The sequence below is a fragment of the Papio anubis genome, chromosome 5, assembly GCF_008728515.1.
Source record: "Papio anubis isolate 15944 chromosome 5, Panubis1.0, whole genome shotgun sequence".
NCBI classification, from domain to species: Eukaryota; Metazoa; Chordata; class Mammalia; order Primates; family Cercopithecidae; genus Papio; species Papio anubis.
This window is the reverse complement of record NC_044980.1, coordinates 403,369-413,253: the sequence shown is the minus strand read 5'-3', so window position 1 is coordinate 413,253 and position 9,885 is coordinate 403,369. Positions and strand designations below refer to the sequence as shown.

At 54.8% G+C, this 9,885-nt stretch overlaps 1 long non-coding RNA gene across 1 annotated transcript; it reads left to right on the top strand.

The window, feature by feature from the left end:
- The first annotated feature begins 1,209 nt into the window (after positions 1-1,209).
- Positions 1,210-8,604, top strand: LOC103884881. The gene is made up of 3 exons (XR_647699.3): positions 1,210-1,291; positions 2,268-2,577; positions 8,270-8,604. It is a non-coding gene; the product is annotated as an uncharacterized LOC103884881 (long non-coding RNA).
- Positions 8,605-9,885: the final 1,281 nt, after the last annotated feature.

Here is a 9,885-nt window from a genome sequence, read left to right as displayed (position 1 = left end):
GCTGCGGAACCCAGATGCACAGACGCTGGGTGGGGGATGCCCCTTACCTGGATAGGAGGACAAAATCCACAGGAGACCTGGACAGGGGTGGGGCAGGAATGGAGTAAACCGCATGCAGCACCCGGCACCCAGCACCCGGCTCCTGGCACCCAGCACCTGGCACCCAGAACCCAGCACCCAGCACTGTGCTCAGTGAGCCCTGGAGGACACCCAGGCTGGCCCCAGGGAAGAAGGGGAGAGCAGGTGGCTCTGTGGTCAGGGCTGGGCAGAGGCAGGAAGGGACAGGGCCAGTGGCCTTTGGGTAACAGCGAAGCTCCTCCTTGCTTGGTTTTCAAGCTCTGAGATCCCTCAGGGGCTGCTGCAGGGGTGAGGGAGGGGCAAAGAGGCATGAGGGGGAAACAGGAGAAATAAGGGGATCTCGCTGCTCCCCCAACCCTTTCCAGGGCAGCAGATCCCTTCTGACCAGCTGTGTGTGCTCCACCTCCACCTGAGGCTTCCAGTCTGGGCTACTAAATGGGGAGCCCCGTCCCCACCCCAGCTGCAGCCCCAGGCTCCCGATAGGCTGGGGAGGCTGGAGAGCCATGGGCAGGCCCAACCAGGGCCACCAACGGTTCTGCACATCAGGGCGTGGAGATGATGAAGGGCTGGGCGCACGTGGCCCTGGGGTGGGGCAGGAGGAGCACCCAGGGTGCTGAGTGAAGGGGCCTGGATGGGTGGGACATGGGCGTCCCAGCCATGGGCAGAAACCTGGAGGCCACAGAGGGCAGACTCACCTGGGGACGAGAGCCGCCTGAGGACCCCGCACGGGCGCAGGTGCCAGGCAGGCAGAGCTCCTGGAATGTTCCACAGAGGTCGACCCCGCTCTGCCCAGGTTCTCTTCACAGATGCTCGGCAGGGTCACAGGTGCTTCTTGGAAAACCACAGGCCACTGAGAAGACACCTCCCCAGTTGATGGTTAGTCACAAACCGTTGCTCAGAAACCATTTTACAAGATTCTAGAGGTGCTTGGAGAAGGAGCGCAGGGACATCCCAGGTGCTGCAGGGTCAGGCTGTGGCCTCGGATGCCCCTTCTTTCCCGTCCACAAACTCAACTTGGCGCCTCCTGGGGCTGGGACTGGCACCTGAGCCTCCCCTGCACTGGAGGCCCCTGTACACCCTGGGGTCAGGTGGACCGACCTGAGGACCACCCGTGCCCTGGGGTCAGGTGGACGGAGCTGAGGACCACCCGTGCCCTGGGGTCAGGTGGACCGACCTGAGGACCGCTCATGCTCTGGGGGTCAGGTAGATGGAGGTGAGGACCACTCCCCCTCACCGGGACCCCTGGACGCTGTGCCCACATCCCAGGACCTTTCTTCTGGGCCATGGAGGCCAGGGGTGGCTGAGCTACTAGTTTGAGGATCTGGGTTCATTTGCTGACCAGGCCCTGGGTGGACGCTTGGGCCCTCAGCTGGAAGATGGGGCAGGTCCTGCCTGGGGAGGCTCCCCTGGGAGAGGCTGTTGGGAGGGCCTTATCCTGGATGGGGCTGTGAGGTGAGCAGGGCCATGGGGCTGGGCTGGGTTGTGGGAAGGAGACCTGGGTTCTGATGCCCCCTTGGCCTCCAGCCTGAGAGGTCTTTTTGTCCCGTTACCTCATCTGTAGAATGAGGGCTGACCCAGCCCGCCCTTTGTCACCAGGTACCTGGAGTGCCTGGAGGATCTGTGGGAGGGGTTCCTCTCCCAACTCCCATGAGGGAGTATTGGCACATACATGTGATGTGTGTGTGCATATGTACACGTGTCAGGATGGAGTTGGCACGTACATGTAATATGCATGTGCATCTGCACACATGCATCAGGATGGAATTTGCACATATGTGTGATGTGTGTGCATCTGCACACATGTCGGGATGGAAATGGCACATACGTGTGATATGCGTGTGCACCTGCACACATGTTGGGATGGAATTGGCACATACGTGTGATATCCATGTGCATCTGCACACGTCAGGATGGAATTGGCACACATGTTGGGATGGAATTGGCACATATGTGTGATATCCGTGTGCATCTGCACGCATGCCTCAGGATGGAAAATGCTGAATTGGCTGTTTCTTGCCCCCATGGATGGTGAAATGAAGATGTTTCTCCTCTCCCTGTGTTTGTTCTGCATTTTCCAAATATGTTACAAAACTGTATTACTTTTATAATCACGAAAGTTACAAAAACACACATTTACACGATTGTTATTTCCCTGACAATAACTAGGGGTGTCCCTTCGCTTTTCCCAGCTGTGCACCGTAGAGCAGAAGGGTTCCACGGATGGGACCGGGGCTTCCAGGCAGGGCTCTGGCTCCCAGGCCTCCAGGCCACAAGCTTCAAGCCGGCTGCTTCCAGGCCCAGGGCTTCTGGCCGGGCAGCCTCCCTGGATGTTGTCTCCTCAGGGCAGCCAGGGCCTCATCAGACACACGAGGTCACAGCCCTTCTCTGTGCTTCCGCTGCCACCCGCTGATCTCAGCTGTTATCTTGACACAGAAGAAAGTCAAACTGCAGCCTGTCCCAGCTTATCTCTGGGTTATTTCCGCAAAGATCCACGCTTGGGTAAGCACTGGCTCTCCTGATAACCCAGCAGGAAACACAGCCAGGAATGTGATGCCCGTGGGGGTGGGACAGTGCCAGTGCAAGGCCAGCGTCCCCTGGCAGGCAGGTGCCCAGCGCGCCACACGCACGGGTGTCCTGGGAATTCCCACCCAGGGGCAAGAGGGTCTGGGGCGCGGCCCCTCCTGGGAATGCAGTGGCCCCAGCATGGAGCACCCATGAGTGCCATGGGTGCCAGGGATGGGAGTGTGGGCACTGGCCCCCTCTCTCCCCTTCTGTCCTCTCTCCTCTCCTCTTCCCTCCTTCTCTGTCTCTCTCTCGCAATCTCTCTCTGCCTCTCTGTCTCTGTTTCTCTCTGTCTCTCCGTCTGTCTTCCTGTCTCTCTGTCTCTGTCTTGCTATCTGTTTCCCCTGCCCCGGGCCTGCTGCCCTGGTGGGTGAGCAGTCTGCCTCCGCTTCCCTGGAAAGCAAAGGCAGAGGCAAGGGCACGGGTGAAGGTGACCAGGATGAATGTTGGAGATGGAGCTGACCCTGTGGATTTAGCTCCAGGCCTGGGGGAGGTGGGAGGCCTCAGGGTCTCGTGACATAGGAAGCTGCTGCTCAATAACTTGGGCCTTATAAACTCCGCTCCTCCGTGAAAACAAACCACCCCGTTCAGAACAAAGGTTACTGATCCACGATCACGAGGCTCCCCATGGCAGCCCTCTTGGCTGCTGCCTGACGCCAGGTGCTGAGGGACATGAGAGGCACCACCAATGAGCCATCAGCATCCCTGGCACCTTTCCCTGGGTGGGCGTGGGGGGCGTCCGTGCTTTCAGGATGTCTCTGCCCTGTCCTGGTGGCTGCCCCAGGACGTGGGCACCCCCACCCCCTCCTGCTTTTCTCTCCTGGGCCCAGCCTAGCCTCACACTCATCTTGCTGCACCTGGAAGTTTCCAGAAGAGTTGGAATCAGGGCCTTGGGCCTCCTCAGGGGAGACCTGTGCTTCTCTGTGATGGCTCCAGCTACAACTCGGGTTTGACCACCATGCTCCAGCTGGCAGCTCCTCCAGGGCAGATGCAGGAGCCCTGTGGCCCCGCTGGGGTGACGTGAGCCTTGGGGAGGAGCCTCCACTGATAATTCTCAGGCAGGGATGGGTGGGAGGGCTGTGGAGTCCAGGACGCAGCAGGTCCAGTCCTTGTCGGGGTGCTTGACCCTGTGCTGGGGACAGCAGCCCCGCCTTGGCTGGCTGTGAGCAGACAGTGGGAGCGGCACAGGAGGATCAAGCCTGGCTTCCTGCTGCTTCCATCTCCTGAAAAGGCCCAGAGGCTCTGAAAGGGCAGTGCCTCCGGGGCGGGCCCCCTCCCCGCCTCCCTACCCAATGGGAGGTCATTCTTCCTCCCTGCAGAGGAGCGAGGACCTGAGCAATGATTCCAACAATTCCCATGTGTGTGTCTCCGCTGGGCTTGGTTCCTGTGAGATGCCCTGGGGCTCCGAAAAGCCAAGGCCAGGGCATGCTGGGACCCCTGCGGGCCTGGTGGCTTCCAGATGCTGCCCCTCAGTGAGGGCCTGGCTGAGCAGCCAGGTCATTACCAGGCTGCTGTGCCTGATGAGTCCTCTGCAGACCTGAGGGTCCACCCACCACGCTGGGCTGAAGGCACAGCCGGAGGCGTCTGTTGCTCAGCACTGAAAGGTCCTGGCTGGGAGCTGAGGCCTCTGCCAGCAGGCTGAGTGGGGGCTGGGGGTGGCACAGTGGTGGGAGGAGGTGCCCGTCCCCCAGGAGAGGAAGAAGCCAGAGAGTGCGTCCCAATGCAGTGCTGGGCCGGTGTGGGGCTGGGGGGGCTGTGACCCATCCTCGGTGTGCCTGGCCCCTGGCTGTCCATCCCGGCCATGTGGGTGCCTCTGACCATGCCTTCAGGCTCTCCTCCTCCAGCCTTGAGGGTGCTGTGCCTCCTTGTCCCCTTGAAGGAGCAAGTGCTTGGATGCTGGAATGGCTTTGGCCAGCACACTGTGGGCAGGGGTGGTCCATACTGGGTCCCCAGCTCTCCCCCGCCAGCCTCAGCAGCTGTGGACTCTGCAGGTGCTCTGGAGGTGCAGCTGCCTGGAGGGCCCCCGGCCCTCTTGGACAGTTTGGGGATGTTTGTTCCTGCAGCATAGCCTCTCTTGTACCGGCTAAAATGTTGTCTCTTCCAGATGATTTGAAAGATGGGGCATCTTATGTGGGAAACAACTAACACTGAAAGGGTGCCCCATGTCAATACAATCCGGGAAGGGTGCCCCATGTCAATACAATCCGGGAAGGGTGCCCCATGTCAATACAATCCGGGAAGGGTGCCCCATTTCAATACAATCCGAGAGGCACAAACACTACATTGATTAAGGATCAAATCCCCTTTACAAAGGATTCCAGAAGCTCTTTGGTATATTTCAGCTGTATGTTGTTAAGCTTATGAAATTAGTGAAGGTTTTAAATAAATAATATTACCTACTGCGAGTGAAAGTTCAGTGAATAGAAGATCCCTAATTCCTGCTGGCGGGAGCGTAACTCAGTTTTTTATAGAGAATTCTGTGACGTACGTGTCTACCCTGAAGATAAGGGCAGCCTGTGACCTCATAATTCCCGTCGCAGCAATCAACCGCAAGGACACTGTCGGAAATGTGGATTAAGTCTTATGGTCAAGGAACATAGATTATAAAACCCCAAGTTTATTTGTGGTGAACCGAAGCCAGTGTTGTAAAAATTATGCATGATGGACAAGTTCGGATTATTCCAGGATGGTAAAATTGGTTTAATATTTAACAAACAGTGTGCGGTGGCTTGTGCCTGTAATCCCAGCCCTTTGGGAGACCAAGACGGTGGGTCACCTGAATTCAGGATTTCGAGACCAGCCTGACCAACATGGTGAAACCCTGTCTCTACTAACAATACAAAATTAGCCGGGTGTGGCGGTGGGCGCCCATGATCCCAGCTACTCAGGAGGCTGAGACAGGAGAATCACTTGAACCCAGGAGGTGGAGGTTAGAGTGAGCCAAGATCGCACCACTGGACCCCAGCCTGGGCAACAGAGGGAGACTCCATCTCAAAAAACCAACCAACCAACAAATAAAAAGTCTGTGTAATCACCTCATGAAGATAATGAAGAATGAAGAACAATGTTTGGTTACCTCAAAAACGTCAGACAGGATTTTATGAAGTTTATCACCATTCATGATAAAAAGCGGAACATCAAGGAGGGTTGAGGGCAATGGGAATTTCTTTTTCAGTGACGAACACATTCCAGGGTTGATCACAGTGACGGTCGCAGGACGACGTGAGCTCCCTGAGAGCCCCTGCATCATGGGCTTGAAGTGAGTGGATTCTACGGTGTGAGAATCAATAAAGCTTGTGAAGAAATTAAAAGAAACTCTTAGTAAACTGAGAACAGAAGGAGGAGCCTTGAATCTAAAACGAGCTTGTATGACAGTCTCCCCGGGGGTGGCTCCAGGGGTGACCTGCTGACGGCTTCCCACAGACAGGGGCGAGGCCAGGAGGCTGCCGCGGGGACCCCACCCAGCACTGTGCTGGAAACAAGGCGGCAAGACAAGAAAAACAGAAGCAAAGATGACAGAGTGGGAGAGAAGAAATAAAGCTGGCACCTGCAGTTGGCATAATTTTGTATTAAGATATCTTTAAAGGGCTGGGCACGGTGGCTCACGCCTGTAATCCCAGCACTTTGGGAGGCCGAGGCGGGCAGATCATGAGGTCAGGAGATCAAGACCATCCTGGCTAACATAGTGAAATCCCGTCTTTACTAAAAATACAAAAAATTAGCCGGGCGTGGTGGCGGCGCCTGTAGTCCCAGCTACTCGGGAGGCTGAGGCAGGAGAATGGCGTGAACCCGGGAGGCGGAGCTTGCAGTGAGCTGAGATCCGGCCACTGCACTCCAGCCTGGGCGACAGAGAGAGACTCCGTCTCAAAAAAAAAAAAAGAAAAGAAAGAAACTATTTGCTTGGGAACAGGCGTTGTGAGGGGAGTAGGCAGACACGGTTGGGGGGCTTTAAAGGGAAAATGAGGAGGGTCGCACATGTTGTTGTGGAACAATTCTCCTTGGCGACAGCATCAGCAATGAGGGTGGCATCAGTCCAAGGTTGGACAGGCAGTGAGCGGGCCGATGTCCGCAAAGAAGCATTTTGTGCAAGGTTGTGGGTTTCGCAGTCTTTTCTGTGATTCCTGTTGTCAGGCATTCGGGCAGAAGACCCCTCCCTTCACCGCCTTCCCAGGCTCCGGTTTCAGCGGGTTCAACCCACAGGACCCTGTTTCAAATCTGACAGCTCTCACATGACGTCCACCAGCCAGGCAGGTTAGGAGAGGGACATTTAAAAACAACACTGTTCACAACAGCATCAAAAGATAAACAACTGGGAATAGATCTAATGAAAGATCTTCAGGACTTCCACACAAAAACTATGAAACATTACCAAAGAAAGAAAGCCTAAATTAATGGAGACATAGACGGTGTTCCTGATTTGAAAACCTTAACACTGTAAAGATTTCCACTTACACTGATTTATAGATCTACAGATTCAATTAAATGCATTTCCATTAAAATCCCAGGAGGCTTTTTTCTTTGGAAAGTTACAAGATTGTTACAAAATGTCTGTTCCTGAGAAAAATAAAGTGGAAGGACTTGACCACCAGACACCAAGGCTTATTGGAAGACTACAGGGAATAGGACGGTGTGTTATTGGTGCAAAGTAGACAAGAAGATCAATGAACAAAATAGGAAGTGGAAAAGCCGATGGAACAGGCCTGGACATGGGTGGGAGGCAGAGGCAGGGGGTGGAAGAGGAAGCTCCAGGACCTGAAGGCGGGCAGAGGTGCTCATGAAGAGCAGATGAGGGGGACAAATGGAAGGAAAGCCAGGTGGAGGAAGGAAGGAATATGATGGACGTCCACCAGATGAACAACGTGGGCAGGAAGATATCGATGATGACGTCCAGATGGTTCGCGGGTGATGACGCCCAACGCAGATGAGCACCGATATCACGATATTTTAAAGATCACGGTGATGAAACAATGATGATGTGGACGCCGGAAGATGAATACCGATGATAAAGATGAGTCACCGATGATGTGGGGATGATCGCCCGCAAGATGAACAGGCGGTGATCACGCCAGATGACAACAGCGGACGTCACGCAGATGTGGCGGACGCCCGCGTGGATGAAACATCGTGGGCGGGGATCAACATCGAGGATAAAGACGCCCAGATGAGTACCGATGATGAACAAGTGGACGCACATGCGGATGAACAGCTGAGGAGTGGGGGAGATGTCATGGGGGGAGGAAAGGCTGTGGGGAGATGTCATGGTCAGGGAGGACAGGCCATGAGTTTGGAGAGATATCATGAAGGGGGAGGAAAGGCTGTGAGTTGGGGGAGATGTTTGAGGAACAGGACATTTTGGAATATGTTGAGAGTCCTGAAAATCCTCAGGAAGAAGTCAGCATCAGTAGCGCAGGGTGTGTGGACAGGTGTTCCTTGGGGCGGCCGATGGCCCGTGAAAGCCGGAGATGATGTCCAGCATCCCTGGCCACCAGGAAAACCAGAATTCAAAGCCCTGAGGTCCTGTGGCTAAAAGGTGGAAAGTGTGGACACCAGGCGTGGGTGTGGGAGCAGGTGCAGGGCCAGGGTGACCAGCCGGACTGTTCATGGAAATCACCTGCCTGCACTTTTCCAGCTGGACACACTTGCCCCAGGTGGCAGCACCTCCCCTCGTGGGCACTTACCTTGGGGAACTCCGGGCGTGAGTGTGCGAGAGGCAGGAACAGACGTCCATGGCAGCTTTCATCCTCATGGCGCAAACAGGACCCCTGCCCTCAACAATGGAGCCGTGAAGGAGCGGCAGCCGTGGACCTGGAGCAGGCACAGCGAGCGAGGGTGCGAGGCCCGGACAGCTCTGAGCGGCCTGCGGTGTCCAGCTCGAGACAGTGGTTCCTTTCTGGAAGCGGGATGGGGCTGGGGAAGCCGGGCTGCTGGGGTTCTGGGACATTGCGTTTCCTGCTCTGGGCAGGGGTTTGTTCCGCGGATGTGCCGCTTCCTGAAAGTTCATCCACCTGGAGACAGACGCAGGTGCAGCACGTCCATCCCAGCAACGCTTCTTGGGGGAAAATTAAAGCCAAGGCTGCCGTGAATTTCCGTAATCAACGAGGGTGTAGTCGGTGCCGTGGACTTTCGATGTCACACTCTGGATGGTATTTGAAAGAAAAATTTAAAAAAAATCAAACCTAACAATCTAAAAATTTAATAAACAGAAACTCCTCATGAGATGATGTTTATTTTTTAATTTTTAAAAACTCATTTTAAATTCAGGGCTACGTGTGCAGGATGTGCAGGTTTGTTGCGGAGGTTAATGTGTCCCATGGGGGTTTGTGTGCAGATTATTTCAGATTATTTCATCACCTGGGTATGAAGCCTAGTACCCATTAATTATTTTTCCTGACTCTCTCCCTCCTCCCACCCTTCACCCTCCGACAGGCCCAGTATCTGATGTTCCCTCTATGTGCCCAGGTGTTCTCAGCATTTAACTCCCACTTATAAGTGAGAACATGCAGTATCTGGTTTTCTGCTCCTGTGTTAGTTTGCCAAAGATAATGGCCTCCAGCTCCATCCATGTTCCTGCAAAGGACATGATCTCATTCCTTTTCATGGCTGTATAATATTCCATGGTGTCTATGTGCCACATTTTCTTTATCCGGTCTACCATTCATGGGCACATAGGTTGATATCATGTCTTTGCTGTTGTGACTAGTGCTGTGAGGGACGTAGCGTGCAGACGAGACACGATGTTCAGTAAAAATCATTCACAGAGTTGAATCTCACGTCGTGAGTGAGTGTTTCACACACAGATATTTATAAATCACAGGACTGGGAGAAAACCAAAAACAGCGTTTTTCTCCAGGAGGTGTCGCAAATGCTCCCATTTCCTTTGCTGAGCTTGTGATAAGTTGCTTTTGCAATAAGTTGTTTCTGTAAACATGAAGGCACTACACTGTTTCCGACTGTGGACCCCAAAGCACCCTCCTCAGGCCTGTGTGGGCAAGGTGGGTGGAAACCTGTTCTGCACAGACCCACAGCCGTGACCCCTCCATGTGCTCATCAGGGACAAAGGTAACTTTTCACTACGTGCCCCAGGTGGCCTCTCCGGCCTTAAGGGAGGACATCATTCTGGCCACCCTGGCCTTTCTGACGAGTCTCAAATGCAACCCAGAACAGGCAGAAGGCCGGGGTAGTTCACCTGCCCCCGAGCTGCCCGGATTTCAGAAGGGAGCTTCACTCCCTGACCCCCATCAGCAA